Source organism: Hyperolius riggenbachi, chromosome 5, assembly GCF_040937935.1.
Source record: "Hyperolius riggenbachi isolate aHypRig1 chromosome 5, aHypRig1.pri, whole genome shotgun sequence".
Classification (NCBI taxonomy): domain Eukaryota; kingdom Metazoa; phylum Chordata; class Amphibia; order Anura; family Hyperoliidae; genus Hyperolius; species Hyperolius riggenbachi.
The window spans coordinates 299,855,603-299,877,025 of NC_090650.1; positions in this window are offsets into that span (position 1 = coordinate 299,855,603).

Below are 21,423 nucleotides of genomic sequence, written 5' to 3' on the forward strand. Positions count from 1 at the left end.
GCAGCAGCCCTCCGGGATCCATGCCTCATTCATTTTGATAAAGGTGAGGTACTTAACAGTTTTGTGACTTAGGCGACTTCTCTTCTCAGTGACAATGCCTCCAGCTGCGCTGAAGGTCCTTTCTGACAGGACGCTTGCGGCAGGGCAGGAGAGAAGTTGGATGGCAAATTGGGACAGCTCTGGCCACAGGTCAAGCCTGCACACCCAGTAGTTCAAGGGTTCCTCATCGCTGTTCACAGCAGTGTCTACATCCACACTTAAGGCCAGGTAGTCGGCTACCTGCCGTTCTAGGCGTTGGTGGAGGGTGGATCCGGAAGGGCTACGGCGAGGCGTTGGACTAAAGAACGTCCGCATGTCCGACATCACCATGAGATCGCTGGAGTGTCCTGTCTTTGACTGCGTGGGGTCGGGAGGAGGATTAGTGGCAGTGGTACCTTGCTGGCGTTGTGCTGTCACATCACCCTTAAAGGCATTGTAAAGCATAGTTGACAGCTTGTTCTGCATGTGCTGCATCCTTTCCACCTTCAGGTGAGTTGGTAACAGGTCCGCCACTTTGTGCCTGTACCGAGGGTCTAGTAGTGTGGCCACCCAGTACAGCTCATTCCCCTTGAGGTTTTTCATAAGGGGGTCCCTCAACAGGCAGGACAGCATAAAAGACGACATCTGCACAAAGTCGGATCCAGATGTACCATGCATCTCCTCTTGCTCTTCCTCAGTGACGTCACGTAAGTCAACCTCCTCCCCCCAGCCGCGAACAATACCATGGGAAGGTTGAGCAGCACAAGCCCCCTGCGACGCCTGCTGCGGTTGTTCTCCTGTCGCCGTCCCCTCCTCCTCCTCCCCCAAAGGAACACCTTGCTCATCATCCTCTGAGTCTGACTCGTCTTCTGCACACGACTTCTCTTCTTCCTCCTCCTCCCCCCTCTGTGCTGCCGCAGGTGTTGAGGAAACAGCTGGGTCTGATGAAAATTGGTCGCATGCCTGTTCCTGCCGTAAATGTTCCTAGTCACGCTCATTCGCAGCTTCATCCGCCACTCTACGCACAGCACGCTCCAAGAAGTAAGCGTAGGGAATCAAGTCGCTGATGGTGCCTTCACTGTGGCTCACCAGGTTGGTCACCTCCTCAAACGGCCGCATGAGCCTGCATGCATTTCTCATCAGTGTCCAGTTGTCGGGCCAGAACATCCCCATCTTCCCAGACTGTTTCATTCTACTGTAGTTGTAGAGGTACTGGGTGACGGCTTTCTTCTGTTCTAGCAGGTGGGAGAACATGAGCAGGGTCGAATTCCAGCGAGTCGGGCTATCGCAAATCAGGCGTCTCACCGGCAAGTTGTTTTTCTGCTGAATTTCCGCAAAGCGTGCCATGGCTGTGTAAGACCGCCTCAAATGCCCACAGAACTTCCTGGCCTGCTTCAGGACATCCGCTAAGCCAGGATACTTTGACACAAATCTTTGAACAACTAGATTCATGACATGTGCCATGCAGGGTATGTGTGTCAGCTTCCCCATATGCAAAGCGGCAAGCAGATTGCTGCCGTTGTCGCACACCACGTTGCCTATCTCCAGGTGGTGCGGGGTCAGCCACTCATCCACCTGTTTCTTAAGAGCAGCCAGGAGAGCTGCTCCAGTGTGACTCTCCGCTTTGAGGCAAGACATGTCTAAGATGGCGTGACACCGTCGTACCTGGCATGCAGCATAGGCCCTGCGGAGCTGGGGCTGTGTAGCTGGAGAGGAGAACTGCCACTCAGCCAAGGAGGAGGAGGACAGCGAAGAGCATGTAGCAGGAGGAGAGGAGGTGGCAGGAGGCCTGCCTGAAAGCCGTGGAGGTGTCACAATTTGGTCCGCTGCGCCCTGCTTGCCATTGTTCACCAGGTTGACCCAATGGGCTGTGTACGTAATGTAGCGGCCCTGCCCGTGCTTGGCAGACCAGGCATCCGTGGTCAGGTGTACCCTTGACCCAACGCTCTTCGTAAGAGATGACACCACTTGCCTCTCAACTTCACGGTGCAGTTGAGGTATGGCCTTTCTAGAAAAATAAGTGCGGCCTGGCATCTTCCACTGCGGTGTCCCGATGGCCACAAATTTACGGAAGGCCTCAGAGTCCACCAGCCGGTATGGTAACAGCTGGCGAGCTAACAGTTCCGCCACGCCAGCTGTCAGACGCCGGGCAAGGGGGTGACTGGCCGAAATTGGCTTCTTCCGCTCAAACATTTCCTTCACGGACACCTGACTGCTGCTGTGGGCAGAGGAGCAGGAAGCGCTCAAGGGCAGAGGCGGAGTGGAGGAGGGTGCCTGTGAAGGTGCAAGGGAGAAAGCGGCAGAAGCAGATTATGCACCTGAAGGAGGAAGAGGAGAAGGAGGGTGACTTTTCTTTTGTGTGCTGCTGCTGCTTTTGCTCAGGTGGCCATCCCATTGCTGTTTGTGCCTTTTCTCCAGGTGCCTTCGTAAGGCACTTGTCCCTACCTGAGTGTTGGCCTTTCCACGGCTCAATTTTTGTTGGCAGAGCGAACAGATGGCTTTGCTCCGATCTGAGGCACACACATTAAAAAATTTCCACACCGCTGAGCCACCCTGGGATGTGGGCACTATGGGGGCCTCAGCAGCTGATGCTGAAGGGCAAGTTGGCTGGCTGTACATAGGTGGCGATACATGGTGCCGGACACTGCCACCAGCTGTTTCTGACGAAGAGCTGCCCCAGCTTCTTTCAGCAACTTCTCTCCTCCTACTACTCTCTGACTCCCCCTCTGAACTGTCCCCCTCTTCATCTCCTCTATTGGGAACATACAGAGGATCCCTATCATCGTCATCATCGTAATCATCCTGCCCAGCTTCGCTTGCCTCAGAAAAATCCAAACATGCACCATCAGTAGGTCCTTCATCCTCCTTACACGTTACATCCATAGTGTTGCTGCGTAACTCAGACATATGAGCTGGTGAAAATTCATCTGGCTGTAACAACAATGGCTGTGCATCAGTGATTTCACCACTAAATAATTCTTGCGAAGTGTCAAATGCAGCGGAAGTTATGCTAGTAGTAGCGCTGGTGGCTGAGCAAGATGAGGTGTTCTGTGTCGCTAAATACTCAACCACGTCCTGACAATCTTGGGAGGTGATGGGACGTGCCTTCTTCCGAGCACTGTACTGTAGGCCAGGTCCACACGAAATTACATTTACACGACCTCGCACAGACCTGCCGGGTGGCCTTCCTCTGGCTCTGGCCCTACCTCTTCCTCTACCTGTTTTGTCCATATCGGGTATGCACGGAGTGGTATATCACACTGCGTGCACTCACGTAGGTAGGTGGGTTCACTTAACTGCACAGGTATGCGCACTGATGCGGTGGGTTCACTGAACAGAACAGGTATGCAGTGGCGGGTTCACTGAACAGAACAGGTATGCAGTGGCGGGTTCACTGAACAGGTATGCAGTGGCGGGTTCACTGAACAGAACAGGTATGCAGTGGCGGGTTCACTGAACAGGTATGCAGTGGCGGGTTCACTGAACACAACAGGTATGCAGTGGCGGGTTCACAGAACAGGTATGCAGTGGCAGGTTCACTGAACAGGTATACAGTGGCGGGTTCACTGAACACAACAGGTATGCAGTGGCGGGTTCACAGAACAGGTATGCAGTGGCAGGTTCACTGAACAGGTATACAGTGGCGGGTTCACTGAACACAACAGGTATGCAGTGGCGGGTTCACAGAACAGGTATGCAGTGGTGGGTTCACTGAACAGTACAGGTATGCAGTGGCGGGTTCACTGAACAGAACAGGTATACAGTGGCGGGTTCACTGAACACAACAGGTATGCAGTGGCGGGTTAACTGAACAGGTATACAGTGGCGGGTTCACTGAACAGAACAGGTATACAGTGGCAGGTTCACTGAACAGAACAGGTATGCAGTGGTGGGTTCACTGAACACAACAGGCATGCAGTGGCGGGTTAACTGAACAGGTATACAGTGGCGGGTTCACTGAACAGAACAGGTAAACAGTGGCAGGTTCACTGAACAGAACAGGTATGCAGTGGCGGGTTCACTGAACAGAACAGGTATACAGTGGCAGGTTCACTGAACAGAACAGGTATACAGTGGCGGGTTCACTGAACACAACAGGTATGCAGTGGCGGGTTAACTGAACAGGTATACAGTGGCAGGTTCACTGAACAGAACAGGTATACAGTGGCGGGTTCACTGAACACAACAGGTATGCAGTGGCGGGTTAACTGAACAGGTATGCAGTGGTGGGTTCACAGTACAGGTATGCAGTGGTGGGTTCACAGTACAGGTATGCAGTGGTGGGTTCACAGAACAGGTATGCAGCCAGGAACAAGCTAAGCCTAACTAATCTTTCCCTATGAGAGACAGTCTGCAGCAGCTCGCCCTACTCTCACTAACGCAGGCACACGAGTGAGCTTAATGGCCGCCGCTGCCTGCCTTTTATTAGGGGGGGAGTGGCTCCAGGGGCTAGTGTAGCCTAATTGGCTACACTGGGCCTGCTGACTGTGATGTAGAGGGTCAAAGTTGACCCTCATGGTGCATTATGGGGCGAACCGAACTTCCGCAAAACTTCGCCTGCGGGACGCGAACGCGAACCACTGAAGTTCGCATGGAACCGTTCGCAGGCGAACCGTTCGGCCCAACTCTAGCAGCAAAGTCACCAGACTTGGAAGCAACAGCAGAGTCGCCAGACTTGGAAGCAACAGCAGAGTCGCCAGACTTGGAAGTAGCAGCAGCAGAGTCGCCAGACTTGGAAGCAGCAGCAGAGTCGCCAGACTTGGAAGCAACAGCAGAGTCGCCAGACTTGGAAGCAACAGCAGAGTCGCCAGACTTGGAAGCAACAGCAGAGTCGCCAGACTTGGAAGCAACAGCAGAGTCGCCAGACTTGGAAGCAACAGCAGAGTCCCCAGACTTGGAAGCAACAGCAGAGTCCCCAGACTTGGAAGCAACAGCAGAGGTCTGTGACATCTGAGCAGTTAACTGGAAAGCTTCAGGTAGTGCTGCAGGCAGATTAGCAACAGACTGAAAAGTCTCGGACAGGGCAGCAACAGGCTGGATTGTCTCGGACAGGGCAGCAACAGGCTGGATGGTAAACTGGGTGCCCTCAAGTAGTCCAGCAGACCAGGCACTACCAGAAGAAACAAGAACAGTAGCAACAAAAGTCTGTGAAGGCTGGGCAGCAGCTTGCATAACCTCAGGCAAAACAGAATACGGGATAACTTTAGGCAAGTTAACAAGTTGGGATGCTTCAGACAGGGCAGCAGGCTCAGTAGTTTCAGACAGGACAGCAGATTGTGTAACCTCATGGATCTGGACCTTTGGTTGAGCGCTTGGCTGGACCGTTGGCTGAGCGCTTGGCTGGACCGTTGGCTTAGCGCTTGGCTGGACCGTTGGCTTAGCGCTTGGCTGGACCGTTGGCTGAGCGCTTGGCTGGACCGTTGGCTGAGCGCTTGGCTGGACCGTTGGCTGAGCGCTTGGCTGGACCGTTGGCTGAGCGCTTGGCTGGACCGTTGGCTGAGCGCTTGGCTGGACCGTTGGCTGAGATCCCAATACAGTCTGTGCGGACTAGCACTGAAACTGTGTGAACTGAGCCTGTGCGGACAAGGAGCAAAGTTCTGTGGGCTGGATGCAACACTCTGCGGGCTGGATGCAACACTCTGCGGGCTGGATGCAAAACTCTGCGGGCTGGATGCAAAACTCTGCGGGCTGGATTGCAGGACTGGATACTGCAGGATGAACATGCTGGAGCTCTGCAGGCCTGTCAGGCTGACCCACTGTCAGCAAATCTAGTCCATGAAAAAGTCCACAAAGAAAGGCGAGGGACTGCTAAGGACTGACTGGAGATTGCTGAGGACACAAATCAACTGAAGTCTGCATGGAGCTGCATGGAGTCTGCACCGACCTGCATGGAGTCTGCACCGACTTGGATGGAGTCTGCACCGACTTGGATGGAGGCTGCACACGACTGGAATCGGCTGGAGGCTACACACGACTGGAATCCGCTGGAGGCTACACACAACTGGAATCGGCTGGAGGCTGCACACGACTGGAATCGGCTGGAGGCTGCACATGACTGGAATCGGCTGGAAGCTGCACACGACTGGAATCGGCTGGAGGCTGCACATGCTGAATGGAGTTGGTAGGAAAGAATTTCTTTTTCTTTTTGGATGATGACTTATTTTCTAAAGATCTTTGCCAGGACCAAGGTGTAGTTCTGACTGCAGTTTGCAATGGAGTTTGTACAGATAACTGACATGCAGGTTGTGAACTCTGGACATAAGGGTTATCAGAGAGAGAATGAGATTGAAACTTAGAGGAAAGAATTTCTTGCCAGATGGCAATCAAAGCAGAGGCAGATTCATTCTCACACAAGGCATTAACCATCAGAGATCTTACTCCACAGATACAATTCCTAATAAGATAAAATTCGATAAAACGTTTAAAAATGTTCTGGTGGCGGTGGTGGACCAGCCACACACAAACAGACAAAAATGCTGTTGATTGGAGAAACACCACTTTATTCACATACTCCTAAACAAGAACTGCAACGCGTTTCACGGGCAACATCCCGCTTCATCAGGCAAAGATTGACCAGAGTATCAACACTAAAAATGACAGAAATGCAAAGCATATCAGGGAGCTGCGTATGGAAATTTTGTGTCACATCAATGTGGGGGCATGGAGAGGTAGTGCACTAATAACTATCATGCATAGGAAATTAGATGCTATTATAGTAGGTGATACAGGGGACTTTATCATACCAGTGTAGTGTACAAGTGCGGGGGCGCACATTGTGTGAGATAAGTGTAGGTGTTAGCTGAATGGCAAAAGCTAGCAATGGGGGAATGAGCACTGGGGGGCAATAATGATAGTGGCCAGAAAGTGTGAGAAAAGTATCGCATAAAAGGGAACTTTTAGCTGTATAAACCAAGGGGCAAGTGTGTCAGGTTAGTTAAATAAAAATAGCGATACTTTTCTCACCCTTTCTGGCCACTATCATTATTGCCCCCCAGTGCTCATTCCCCCATTGCTAGCTTTTGCCATTCAGCTAACACTGACGGTTGTAACCCCCATAAGCTGTAATTCCAACCTCCGGATATTTTGGAGGGCATTTGGGTGAGTGCGGGCACTGTGGGGGGGGGGGGGGGGTCCCAGCACGGATGGTGTAGTGTGAGGTGGAGGTATAACACTGTGGAGAGGTGTTGGAATCCCATCAGTCCATCAGTGATGCACTATATGTGCGTTTTTTCTCTGTATTTTTCTTACATGTGACGTGAATACATGGTTTATATGAATTGAAGTGGATGGTCTTGCCTGGATCCTAGTTTGGAGTATCTGCTAAGGACTTGAACAGGGACGTGAGACTTTCTTTGATCTTTAATCCTTGTAAATGAGCGCGGACCTTTTTTGAACAATTTGTAACCACTCATCCTTTCTACAGCATGTACATATTTCAGCAGACAAGAACTTTCCATTTTAGAATAGTGGTTTAGAAAACTTTTCCTATCCTTCTTTAAATGATCGAAAAGATAGTTAATATTAGCTGCACAAAAGACAGGCTCTAAACGAGATTGGTTCCTTACTGGCCGAGAATTTATTTGTCTCTTAATAGAACTTGACTGAACTACATCAGAAACAGAATCACGACTGGACTGGATTCTAACAGACAAAGAACCAATCTGTATATTATTCTTTGCTGTCACAGAACAAGGTTTGCATTGCGAAATTAACATCTCTTCCCAGGCAGACATTAACAATGAGGTTTTTTCAAATTTGCATATTCTTAAATCAATTAATGATTAAAGGGATTGAACACAAGCTTGCATAATATTTTTGTCTTTCTTGGAGTAGAACTTAAAGAAAGATTCCCTGTCATCTTTCAAAATAGAAGTCAAAACAGTAATATCAGATGGGCTAAATGGAGGATCAAGAAAATTATCCTTGGATAATTTACTTTTCAGCAACCATTGAAGGACCTGCAGCAAGTCCTGCACCTCTTCTGCAGACAAGACTTTCTGATTAACATAGTTTTGCACTAACTCCAATAACTGCTGAAGCTGCTTTCTGGAGTAAGCTGCAAAATACATGAAGGAATAACTTTTGTTATCCTCAGCGAGCAAGACATAGTAGTACACATCATCAAAATTCCAACTCATTGTACAGCTAGATGAATCTGCAGTATTTCTGTGATCAATATATGGGTGGCTAGGTCATTATGTAACGATTGGCCATGCAGATCGTGGTCGTGACTGGAACCAGACTGGCAGATCCACGATCTCTGCATGGCAATCGTTTTGGTTCCAACAAAACCAGAAGATCACAATGGAAATACTGACGTCTGCACAACAGAGTAGAATAATAAATGTGTTTTATTACAATAATGCAAGGGTACAAATGCAGATCACCATACACATACAATATACAATCAAACAACGCGTGGTGCACCACAAATACCAGAACCCTGACTATCTATCTATCTATCTATCTATCTATCTATCTATCTATACAAATATATACAGCAACACAATAATACAATATATACAGACACATCTCAGCAGAATCAGAACACAGGAGAATAGTCATACAAGCCAGGATCAATAATCAGAGAATACGAAGTACAATGTCAGAAAGCAGAGAATAGTCAGACTAGCAAGGATCAATACCAGGAGATCAGAATGCAGGAACAGAGTTCAGGAAGGTTGGCCAGAGTCACAACCCTGCAAGGAATCAAGCAAAATGACCTAGCAATGTGCTGCTAGGAAGTCCGGCCTTAAATATTCAGCACATTGCTCAGGTGACTGACCAGAATCTTTTACAGTTCCATCTGCTGGTAAGCCTAGGAATTGCACTGCTCCCAGCAATATGATAGCCATCTGCTGGTAGACAGCAGAAGTCCACCTCAAGTTCCTTAGTGCTGCCACCAGCAGGATGACACAGGCAGAGATCATTACATTAAATCTATTTTTTAAGTTTTAACTGTTTAATTGTTTTTGCTCAATGACACATTCATTGAAGTATGCCAGAGCTAAAATGTATGAACTATTGAACCTTTTTATCATATTTGGAATTTCTTATCAGTGAGGGTCACACTGTAGTAATGTCCTGTCTGAGTCAGCTACTTACATACTTGTTATTTAACTCTTTCAGGCAGAGAAAAAAAAAAGGAACACAGTATAGTTATTTGTGTGCTAGGCACTGTCCTTTAAGGGTCTGGTGTAGATGACACCCCTCTCAGAAGGGGGTGAAACACAGGATGAAAGGAAAGAGGCACCCAATGAAGATAAAATACATTAAAATCACATAAAAATAAAACATATTAGGTGGCTTACCTCAATGAAGACCAATTCATGTAAGAAACTAAGAATTTAATTTTTATTTACAAAGCACAGGCAATGTGTTTCATTGGAACTTGCCCACTTCCTAAGGACAAATAAAGTGACAATAGATGCTGCTAGCCGCATATAAGGCACCTCTTTATTTTATTTTATTTTAATTTATTCTATCTTCATTGGGCACTTCTTCCTCTTCATCCTTTCCCTGATTTACTTTCTGAAATTAATCAAAGGTGGCAACATTTTTAGTACTGGCTGGCAGGAAACCTTTATAGAACATTTGTTTACTGAGAGTTCTAATGCCAATAGAAAAAAATCCCTGGTTTCCCAGAATGCTCTGATGATCAGAATTTCACATATTAAATAGCCTAGGCTAAACATTAGTGGGAGGGCAGGGTTACATACCAATATGCAGTAATAAATAGTTATAATATGGTGTGTGCTAGAGATGGCCCGAACCTCCGATTTTCGGTTCACGAACCTCCCGCAAAAGTTCGGTTCGCGCAAACTTTCGCAAACTGCAATAGACTTCAATGGGGAGGTGAACTTTGAAAACTAGAAAAATGTATGCTGGCCACAAAAGTGATGGAAAAGATGTTTCAAGGGGTCTAACACCTGGAGGGGGGCATAGCGGAGTGGGATACAAGCCAAAAGTCCCCGGGAAAAATTCGGATTGGGCGCAAAGCAGAGTTTTAAGGGCAGAAATCACATTGAATGCTAAATTGCAGTCCTAAAGTGCTCTAACCACTTCACCACTGAGGGGTTTTACCCCTTGAACACCAAAGCAATTTTCCCCTTTCAGCGTTCTTTCCATTCATTCGACTATAACTTTATAATCACTTATCACAATGAAATGAACTATATCTTGTTTTTTTCGCCACCAATTAGGCTTTCTTTAGGTGAGACATTATGTCAAGAATTATTTTATTCTAAATGTGTTTTAATGGGTAAATAGGAAAAATGTGGGAAAAAAATCATTATTTTTCAGTTTTTGGCCATTATAGTTTTTAAATAATGCATGCTACTGTAATTAAAACCCATAAAATGTATTTGCCCATTTGTCCTGGTTATAAAACCATTTAAATTATGTCCCTATCACAATGTTTGGCGCCAATATTTTATTTGGAAATAAAGGTGCATTTTTTTCAGTTTTGCATCCATCCCTAATTACAAGCCCATCGTTTATAAAGTAACAGTGTTATACCATCTTGACATAAATATTTAAATAGTTCAGTCCCTAAGGTAACTATTTATGTATTTTTTTGAATTGTAATTTTTTTTTTAATTACAAAAAAAAATATTGGGGAGTGTGGGAGGTAATGAGTTAATTTTTTGTGTAAAATTAATGTATTTGAATATGAAAAATGCTTTAGGGTGTAGTTTTGTTATTTGGCCACAAGATGGCCACAGTAACCTTTTGTTTATGCGACCTGCAAGCGCCGGAAGGACGCTTACAGGAAGTTCTATGAGGCTGGGAAACTTTGTTTCCACAATGATCACACAGCGGATCATTGCGGGGCTTAGATCAATGAACGGGAACGGTTTTTCCCATTCATTGATCTCCGGGCGAACGGGCAGCGGCGGCGTGCATGAGAGCGGGAGTGCGCGCACAAGCTAGCGAGAGCGCGGGCAGCAGTGGGAGCGCGGGAGGTATGGATATCTCCATCCCTGGGGGTGAAAGGATGGAAAAAGGGACGGAGATATCCGTACGGCTGGGGGTAAAGTGATTAAATCAACTATGTGAACACAATAGGAGGCGCCCGGTAGAACGGAAGTAATATAATCCCTCTATATGGTAGATGTAGCATTCAGTATATATAAAGTATGGTGTGATCCTACCTTATAGATGTCCCCTTTTGGGAAATATACCAATTGGAGTTATTTTGCTTTTGAATATCGTTTTTATTTTGCACAAAGACAACGCGTTTCACGGTAAAAACCGCTTCCTCAGGTCAATAGAAGTGCCTTAAAAATCACAACAATACAGCGCTCAGATACATGTAATCAAAAAACTCTAAATCATAAAAGCATCATGACTATATATTAATATCAATAAAAAGGTCATAAAGAAGAGAGATGCATGTTGATATAGGGCCAATTTACCCTTTACCCTTTTATAGGATAATAGAACATGGTAATAATAAATTTAAAAAAAAAAAAAAAAAAAAGGAACAATTTCTTTTTATTCCATAATAGAATGGCCCTGCACATAGACTTTTCGTAGGAAAACATTTAACATATCTTTGTATTATCTATAAAAGTATACTTCAAAAAACATTTAAAAAGACTTTTCATAGAAAAACATTTAAAATATCTTATCTATAAGTACATTCCTTCCTAAAATTGAAGGAGGTCTGTCAGAGTGATAAAAAATGCTGGGTTACATAAAATACATATACAGTTTTATGTGTATTTTTGCTTATGCCTGAGCTGCGTATATATTCACTTGTACATTCCCCCTTCCCCATGTGTGGCATAGTGCGCTCCTCTTAGGGTTGCTTATTTGTATGTGGTAGCAACGGGTGCTTACCTCAGTAGGTTTGCAGCCTAGTATCCGGGCACCGTTTGGGCGAAAACAGCGCCCGCCGGATGTATAAGTACACATTGAAGAGCGAGATCTCGGCAGGCGAAATCTCGCGCAGTTTGGCGCTGACGTCACGCAGTCAGCGTGTTGCGTCCACTGTCAGGGAGCCTTCGGGTAGTGTGGGCGTACTCTCAGGGTGGTGGATCCGCCCCCTCCATGGGTGGTATGCTCCTAGATACAATCTAGGGCATCGGCCATCTTGGTAGTGGACATTAGATCTGCTTGGAGCGGCCGTTCAAAGGGGGGCATCGGATAATGCGGCGGCCATCTTTATAGAGTACATTCTGTATGGCAGCCATGTTATTGAGGGCTAGAGTTCGTTCAGCTGCGGCCATGTTGCTGGGGACCTTTTTATAGATGCGGCAGCCATGTTATTGTAGTTAAATAGGAAAACTACTTTTGTGGGTAGAGTACAAGAAGGAACGTTATATGAAATACACTGCCCATGTTGAGGGTTACTAGGCCAAAGGGGCCATTGGTCTTATACTAAAATGGGAGGGTTTTTTCCGGGAAAAGGTTTAGAAGTTTAGCTTTATAGAAGCTAAGATATAAAAAATCTAATATAAAGGCTGACTAGGGGTAATGTCGCCCCCTTGTGGATTATTATGGGTAATAAGCTGTATTTGAATTATTAAACCAGCTATGGAAGAGGATAAGAAATAGGGTCAAAAAAAAAAAAAAAGGGGAAATTTTGTGGAAAGTATTTTGAAAATGTATTAGGAAGATTCTCATGAAAAAGTAATATTATGTGCAATTGCAAAAACAACTGTACCTTGTTGCCCTTAGTGGTGCAGTGGTTTATAGAGATAGGAGGATTTTTTAGTGGGATAGACAATGCCGATAATAAATTTGAAAAGGGAATTGGAGTATAGGGCTGAGCATTAAATTATTCATGAGTATGATCCAAAAAATGGTTTAATTATATGGGGGTGTGTATTCATACCGTACCATGGACTGGGTAGAAGAAGTGTAGGGCTGCCTGACTGAAGGAATGTTGTTGCTTAGGGTATTTGTATTAGAGGTATATTTTGTAACTATCGAACTAGGGCCTGGGTTACCGAAATGTACAAGGGTATATTTCGTAATGGAAGAGTGCGTGTTTGAATCAGGGGTGGGGGGGACAGGTTTGTAGGATTTCCTTAAAATAGTGATGGCTAGTTTTCCTTGTTGGGGGCTCAGAGATTATGTTCAAGACATATATTCAGGCCATCAGGTTGCAAGGTGTTCAGCTGGAATATCCAATACATTTCTCTTGATTTCAGAACTCCATTTCTGTTCAGGATCTGGTCTGAAATTTGCTCGATAGGGCAGATTACTGTTTATTGTAGTTTGCATGGGCAAGTGATTACATATACAACATAGTCGCTGGAACAGTCTAGAGGGCCTGCGATTGGGTGTGAAGTTTTCGTGATTACTACAAAGACTACAAGGAAATGTGGACAGCCCAGATGCCTATGCTGTTTACTAATACAAGAACACCAAGCCTTTATCACCTCTACAATCACGAAAACTTCACACCCAATCACAGGCCCTCTAGACTGTTCCAGCCGTATGCTGTATATGTAATCACTTGCCCATGCAAACTACAATATGTAAGGAGAACAACACAGCCTTTCAGGGTGCGATGGGGCCAGCACAGGAGAAACATACAGAGAGGCTTCCTAAAGCCTGGCTTATCTAGACAGTACAACCATCACCCCAACAAGAACTTGGAAGGAACAGTAATCTGCCCTATCGAGCGAATTTCAGACCAGATCCCGAACAGAAATGGAGTTCTGAAATCAAGAGAAATGTATTGGATCTTCCAACTGAACACCTTGCAACCTGAAGGCCTGAATACATGTCTTGAACATAACCTCTGAGCCAGTGGCGGACACAGGCAGCAGTGGGCCCCTGTGCAAAATATGAATTGTGGGCCCCCCTGACCTGCGGCGCGCTAAGCGCGCCGCGTCAAAAAATGGGTGCGGCTATAACCTGCGGCGCGCTAAGCGCGCCGCGGCAAAAAATGGGCGTGGATAGAACCTGCGGCGAGTAGCGCCGCGGCAAAAAATGGGCGTGGCAATGACCGGATAAGGGCGAAACTAACTGTAATTTAAAGTGATCCCGGGGTGAGAGTGATATGGAGGCTGCCATATTTATTTCCTTTTAAACAATACTAGTTGCCTGGCGGCCCTGCTGATCTATTTGGCTGCAGTAATAAACTGAATTACACCAGCAACAAGCATGCAGCTTAATCTTCTCAGTTCTGACAATATTGTCAGAAACCCCTGACCTGCTGCATGCTTGTTCAGGGTCTATGGTTGAAAGAATAAGAGGCAGAGGACCAGAACGGCAACCAGGCAACTGGTATTGCTTAAAAGGAGAGAAATATGGCAGCCTCAATATTATTCTCACCTCAGGTTCCCTTGAAAAGTGCAACGCAAAGACAGTGGGCCCAAGTTTTGGTGACCCTTTCCCCAGAAAATTCACATAATTGTGCAGGTTTTCTCAAGAAAATACACATAATTTGAGCAGATTTGCCCAGAAAATACATTCAATCATGTCGGCAGATTTGCCCAGAAAATACGTGCAATGATGTCGGCAGATATGCCCAGAAAATACGTGCAATGATGTCGGCAGATATGCCCAGAAAATACGTGCAATGATGTCGGCAGATATGCCCAGAAAATACGTGCAATGATGTCGGCAGATATGCCCAGAAAATACGTGCAATCATGTCGGCAGATATGCCCAGAAAATACGTGCAATCATGTCGGCAGATATGCCCAGAAAATACGTGCAATCATGTCGGCAGATATGCCCAGAAAATACGTGCAATCATGTCGGCAGATATGCCCAGAAAATACCTGCAATCATGTCGGCAGATATGCCCAGAAAATACCTGCAATCATGTCGGCAGATATGCCCAGAAAATACGTGCAATCATGTCGGCAGATTTGCCCAGAAAACACATGCAATCATGTAGCAAATTTGCCCAGAACATACATGCAATCATGTGGCAGACCTGCCCAGAACATACACGCAATCATGTGGCAGACCTGCCCAGAACATACACGCAATCATGTGGCAGACCTGCCCAGAACATACACCTGCTAAAATAAATAATAAAAAAAAAACATTTACTCACCTGCAGCAGCAGACCTCCTGTCCCAGCCTCCATCCGGCGCGCAGCTCCCATGGGTGGTTGGGTGGATAGGTAGCCTGGTGGGTAGGTAGGCAGCCGGGTGGGTAGGTAGGTAGCCCTTAGCCGGGTGGGTAAGTAGCCTGGTGGGTGGCTGGGTAGCCGGGTGGGTAGCCTGGTGGGTGGCTGGGTAGGCGGGTGGGTAGGTAGCCTGGTGGGTGGGTAGGTGGGTGGTTAAGTAGCTGGGTGGGTGGGTAGGTAGCCTGGTGGGTTGGTAGGTAGCCGGGTGGGTAGGTAGGTAGGTAGCCTGGTGGGTAGGTAGGTAGCCGGGTGGGTGTGTAGGTAGCCGGGTGGGTGGTTAGGTATCCGGGTGGGTAGGTAGCCGGGTGGGTGGGTAGGTAGCCGGGTGGTTAGGCAGCCGGGTGGGTAGGTAGGTATCCGGGTGGGTAGGTAGCCGGGTGGGTGGTTAGGTAGCCGGGTGGGTGGTTAGGTAGCCGGGTGGGTGGGTAGGTAGCCGGGTAGGTAGGTAGCCGGCAGGGTGGTTAGGTAGCCGGGTGGGTAGCTAGGTAGCTGGGTGGGTAGGTAGCCGGGTGGGTAGGTAGCCAGGTAGATAGCCGGCAGGGTGGTTAGGTAGCCGGGTGGGTAGCTAGGTAGCCGGGTGGGTAGGTAGCCAGGTAGATAGCCGGCAGGGTGGTTAGGTAGCCGGGTGGGTAGCTAGGTAGCCGGGTGGGTGGGTAGGTAGCCTGGTTAGGTAGCCGGGTAGGTAGCCGGGTGGATGGTTAGGTAGCGGGGTAGGTAGCCGGGTGGGTGGGTAAGGTAGCCGGGTGGGTGTGTAGGTAGCCAGGTGGGTGGGTAGGTAGCCAGGTAGGTAGGTAGCCGGCAGGGTGGTTAGGTAGCCGGGTGGGTGGGTAGGTAGCCGGGTGGGTAGGTAGCCAGGTAGATAGCCGGCAGGGTGGTTAGGTAGCCGGGTGGGTAGCTAGGTAGCCGGGTGGGTAGGTAGCCAGGTGGGTAGGTAGCCAGGTAGATAGCCGGCAGGGTGGTTAGGTAGCCGGGTGGGTAGGTAGCCAGGTAGGTAGCCGGCAGGGTGGTTAGGTAGCCGGGTGGGTGGGTAGGTAGCCGGGTGGGTAGGTAGCCAGGTAGATAGCCGGCAGGGTGGTTAGGTAGCCGGGTGGGTAGGTAGCCAGGTAGATAGCCGGCAGGGTGGTTAGGTAGCCGGGTGGGTAGCTAGGTAGCCGGGTGGGTGGGTAGGTAGCCTGGTTAGGTAGCCGGGTAGGTAGCCGGGTGGATGGTTAGGTAGCGGGGTAGGTAGCCGGGTGGGTGGGTTTGGTAGCCGGGTGGGTAGCTATCCGGGTGGGGGGCCCGACTCCTATCCTCCCTCACTCACCTCGGGGCCCCCCTCCCGGTATGCGCTGCAGCCGGCGGGAGAGCAGAAAATACAGGAAGTCTCCGGCCGGGGCTGCAGCAGACGCTAGAGGCAGCTGCTGCTTAGTTTCCGATATGTCTCCAAGTTGGAGACCAAGCGGCAGCTGCCGCCCCGGCCGGAGACTTCTTGTATTTTCCGCTCTCCCGCCGCATGAGGGGGGGGGGCGAGGTGAGGGGGGAGGACAGGAGTTGGGCCCCCCAGGTTAAAAAAATAATACATAAAAAAAAAAAAATTTAAATAAAAAAAAACCTGCAATACTTAATGGGCCCCTGAAGCAGCGGAACTTCAGGGGCCCTCGTGCGGCGGCACGGCCTGCACGGCCGTATGTCCGCCACTGCTCTGAGCCCCCAACAAGGAAAACTAGCCATCACTATTTTGAGGAAATCCTACAAACATGTCCCCCCCACCCCTGATTCAAACACGCACTCTTCCATTACGAAATATACCCTTGTACATTTCGGTAACCCAGGCCCTGGTTCAATACGATTACAAAATATACCTCTAATACAAATACCCTAAGCAACAACATTCCTTCAGTCAGGCAGCCCTACACTTCTTCTACCCAGTCCATGGTACGGTATGAATACACACCCCCATATAATTAAACCATTTTTTGGATCATACTCATGAATAATTTAATGCTCGGCCATATACTCCAATTTCCTTTTCAAATTTATTATCGGCATTGTCTATCCCACTAAAAAATCCTCCTATCTCTATAAACCACTGCACCACTAAGGGCAACAAGGTACAGTTGTTTTTGCAATTGCGCATAATATTACTTTTTCATGAGAATCTTCCTAATACATTCTCAAAATACTTTCCACAAAATTTCCCTTTTTTTTTGTCCCTATTTCTTATCCTTTTCCATAGCTGGTTTAGGAATTCAAATACAGCTTATGACCCATAATAATCCACAAGGGGGCGACATTACCCCCAGTCAGCCTTTATATTAGATTTTTATATCTTAGCTTCTATAAACCTAAACTTCTAAACCTTTTCCTGGAAAAAACCCTCCCATTTTAGTATAAGACCAATGGCCCCTTTGGCCTAGTAACCCTCAACATGGGCAGCGTATTTCATATAACGTTCCTTCTTGTACTCTACCCACAAAAGTAGTTTTCCCATTTAACTACAATAACATGGCTGCCGCATCTATAAAAAGGTCCCCAGCAACATGGCCGCAGCTGAACGAACTCTAGCCCTCAATAACATGGCTGCCATACAGAATGTACTCTATAAAGATGGCCGCCGCATTATCCGATGCCCCCCTTTGAATGGCCGCTCCAAGCAGATTTAATGTCCACTACCAAGATGGCCGATGCCCTAGATTGTATCTAGGAGAATACCACCCACGGAGGGGGCGGATCCACCACCCTGAGAGTACGCCCACACTACCCGAAGGCTCCCTGACAGTGGACGCAACACGCTGACTGCGTGACGTCAGCGCCAAACTGCGCGAGATTTTGCCTGCCAAGATCTCGCTCTTCAATGTGTACTTATACATCCGGCGGGCGCTGTTTTCGCCCAAACGGTACTCGGATACTAGGCTGCAAACCTACTGAGGTAAGCACCCATTGCTACCACATACAAATAAGCAACCCTAAGAGGAGCGCACTATGCCACACATGGGGAAGGGGGAATGTACAAGTGAATATATACACAGCTCAGGCATTAGCAAAAATACACATAAAACTGTATATGTATTTTATGTAACCCAGCGTTTTTTATCACTCTGACAGACCTCCTTCAATTTTAGGAAGGAATGTACTTATAGATAATATATTTTAAATGTTTTTCTATGAAAAGTCTTTTTAAATGTTTTTTGAAGTATACTTTTATAGATAATACAAAGATATGTTAAATGTCTTCCTACGAAAAGTCTATGTGCAGGGCCATTCTATTATGGAATAAAAAGAAATTGTTCCTTTTTTTTTTTTTTTTTTTAATTCATTATTACCATGTTCTATTATCCTATAAAAGGGTAAAGGGCAAATTGGCCCTATATCAACATGCATCTCTCTTCTTTATGACCTTCTTATTGATATTAATATATAGTCATGATGTTTTTATGATTTAGAGTCTTTGGATTACATGTATCTGAGCGCTGTATTCTTGTGATTTTTAAGGCACTTCTATTGACCTAAGGAAGCGTTTTTTACCGTGAAACGCGTTGTCTTTGTGCAAAATAAAAACGATATTCAAAAACAAAATAACTCCAATTGGTATATTTCCCAAAAGGGGACATCTATAAGGTAGGATCACACCATACTTTATATATACTGAATGCTACATCTACCATATAGAGTGATTATATTACTTCTACCGGGTGCCTCCTATTGTGTTCACAAACTTATCGTAACCCCTTGCCTTAGGGGAAGATCTTATCGGAATCCTTCCGATAGATCTATTTTTGGAGCAGCGACCAGGAACAGAGACCGAGTGGGGACGGTACTTCCCCACTGGCGCGAACAAGTGTTTGCCTCATTCAGCAACCCACTCTTGTGAGTAGGCAGGCATAGATGCTGTGTGTGGGGACTGACTTAGTCTTCGGGCGGGCAGTAGCCCTCCAGTATCCATACCTCACTCATTTTGATAAAGGTGAGGTACTGAACACTTTTTTTGACTTAGGCAACTTCTCTTCTCGGTGATAATGCCTCCAGCTGCGCTGAAGGTCCTTTCTGACAGAACGTTTAAGGCAAGGCAAGACAGAAGTTGGATGGCAAATTGGTACAGCTCTACCCACAGGTCAAGCCTGCGCACCCAGTAGTCCAAGTCAGGAGCGTCCTGTCCTTGCCTGCGTGGACATAGGAGAAGGATTACTGGCAGTGGAACGTTTATTGCGTTGTGCTGTGACATCACCCTTAAACGCATTGTAAAGCATAGTTACCAGCTTGTTATGCATGTGCTGCATCCTTTCTGCCTTCTGGTGAGTTGGTAACATGTCCGCCACTTTGTGCCTATACCGAGGGTCTAGTAGCGTGGCTACCCAGTACAACTCATTCCCCTTGAGTTTTTTATACGGGGGTCCCTCAACAGGCTGGACAGCATGAAAGTTGACATCTGCACAAAGTTGGATGCAGATGTATTATACATCTCCTCTTACTCTTCCTCAGTGATGTCAGGTAAGTCCTCCTCCTCCCCCCAGCCACAAACAATACCACGGGAACGTCGAGCAGCACAAGCCCCTGTGATGCCTGCTGCGGTTGTTCTTCTGCCGCCTCCGCCTCCTCCTCCAAAGAAACACCTTTCCACATGACTCTTCCTCCTCCTTCCCCCTCTGTGCTGCCGCAGGTGTTGAGGAAACATCTGATTCTGATTTAAATTACTCCCACCACTGTTCCTGCCATAACTGTTCCTCTTCACGCTCCTCCAAAGCTTGATCCACCACTCTACGCACGGCATGCTCCAGGAAGTAAGCGTACAGGATCAAGTCGCTGATGGTGCCTTCACTGTGACTCACCAGGTTGGTCACCTCCTCAAACGGCCGCATGTGCCTGCATGCAGTTCGCATCAGTGTCCAGTTTGGGGGGGCCAGGACATTCCCATGTCCCCAGATTGTGTCCTTCTACTGTAATTGTACAGGTACTGGGTGACAGCTTTCTTCTGTTCTAGCAGGCAAGAGAACATGACCAGGGTCGAATTCCAGCGAGTCGGGCTATCACATATCAAGCGTCTCACTGGCAAGTTGTTTCTCCGCTGAATGTCCGCAAAGCATGCCATGGCCGTGTAAGACCGCCTGAAATGCACACACAACTTACTGGCCTGCTTCAGGACAGGGGTGGACTGGCCAGGGAGAAAGGGGGGCAATCTCCCCCTAGGCCATCTTTCATTCAGTGATTTAGGGCTGGTCTGGTGTCTGGTGTGATCAGGTTTGTTGTTGTAAGGCAATGTGAAACTCTAGGCTAGCCGATAAAAGTGCAATTAGAGGGCAGGCAAGCTGGTAAATATACACAGCATGATGCAGAGCTTGCCTGGAGGGTCCATGGACAAACATCTGTCTGGTCTCTGCCCTATGTTATAATGACTGCATGTGTGGATAAGGCGTTAAACAAGGTGAAAAGTTTTTGACAGTCTCTAGACTCCAGGAGCGCTGCTTTCTGACTTGTGTGACTGGCAGGGACAGGAGTCATATTATAGGCAAGTAGCCTCTGTGAGATGTGAGACCGCAATACAGCTTTGCTCCACCTCAGGCTATTCTCAGTCCCTCTCCACTCCTCCTCTCTCTGGGCTAGTGAACACCAAAATCATAATAGCAATTGCTAGCAATTTTGCGAGTGCGATTTTGTGAAATGATTTTCAGATCGATTTTTGAATGACCCTCTCCAAAAATTGCTATGTGACTTTGCGCGCGCAAAACTTTGCGTGCGGTACTTAGCGCGACTTCTGATTGAGAAAACCGGTGCTAACCTACTTAGCACCCTGGTTAGCGCGCCTAAAGACATTAGACATGCTAAGTAGGTTAGCACCACTTTGTGAATCAAGCCCTTGGTGTGCACCAGCCCTCCCTCATTCACCTGTGTTTCCCTCTTCCCCTAGTGCTGTCTTCTTCTTATACAGGAAAGCTAAATGAAAGTGCAATCCTGGTGAGGCAAATTATTATTATTTAGTATTTATATAGCTCCGCCATCTTCCGCAGTGCTGTACAGAGCATTTATGGACAGTGGCTGGATAGCGTACTGGTTATGGGCTCTGCCTCTGATGCGGGAGACCTGGTTTCGGATCTCGGCTCTTCCAGTTCAGTAAGCCTGCACCTATTCAGTAGGAGATCTTGTGCAAGACTCCCTAACACTGCTACTGCCTATAGAGTGCGTCCTAGTGGCTGCAGCTCTGGCGCTTTGAATGACTAGATTCAGCCCATCTGCCATGCAGGGTACGTGAGTCAGCTTTCCCAAGTTCAACGCGGAAATGAGATTGCTGCCATTGTCACACACCACGTTGCCAATCTCCAGCTGGTGCGGGG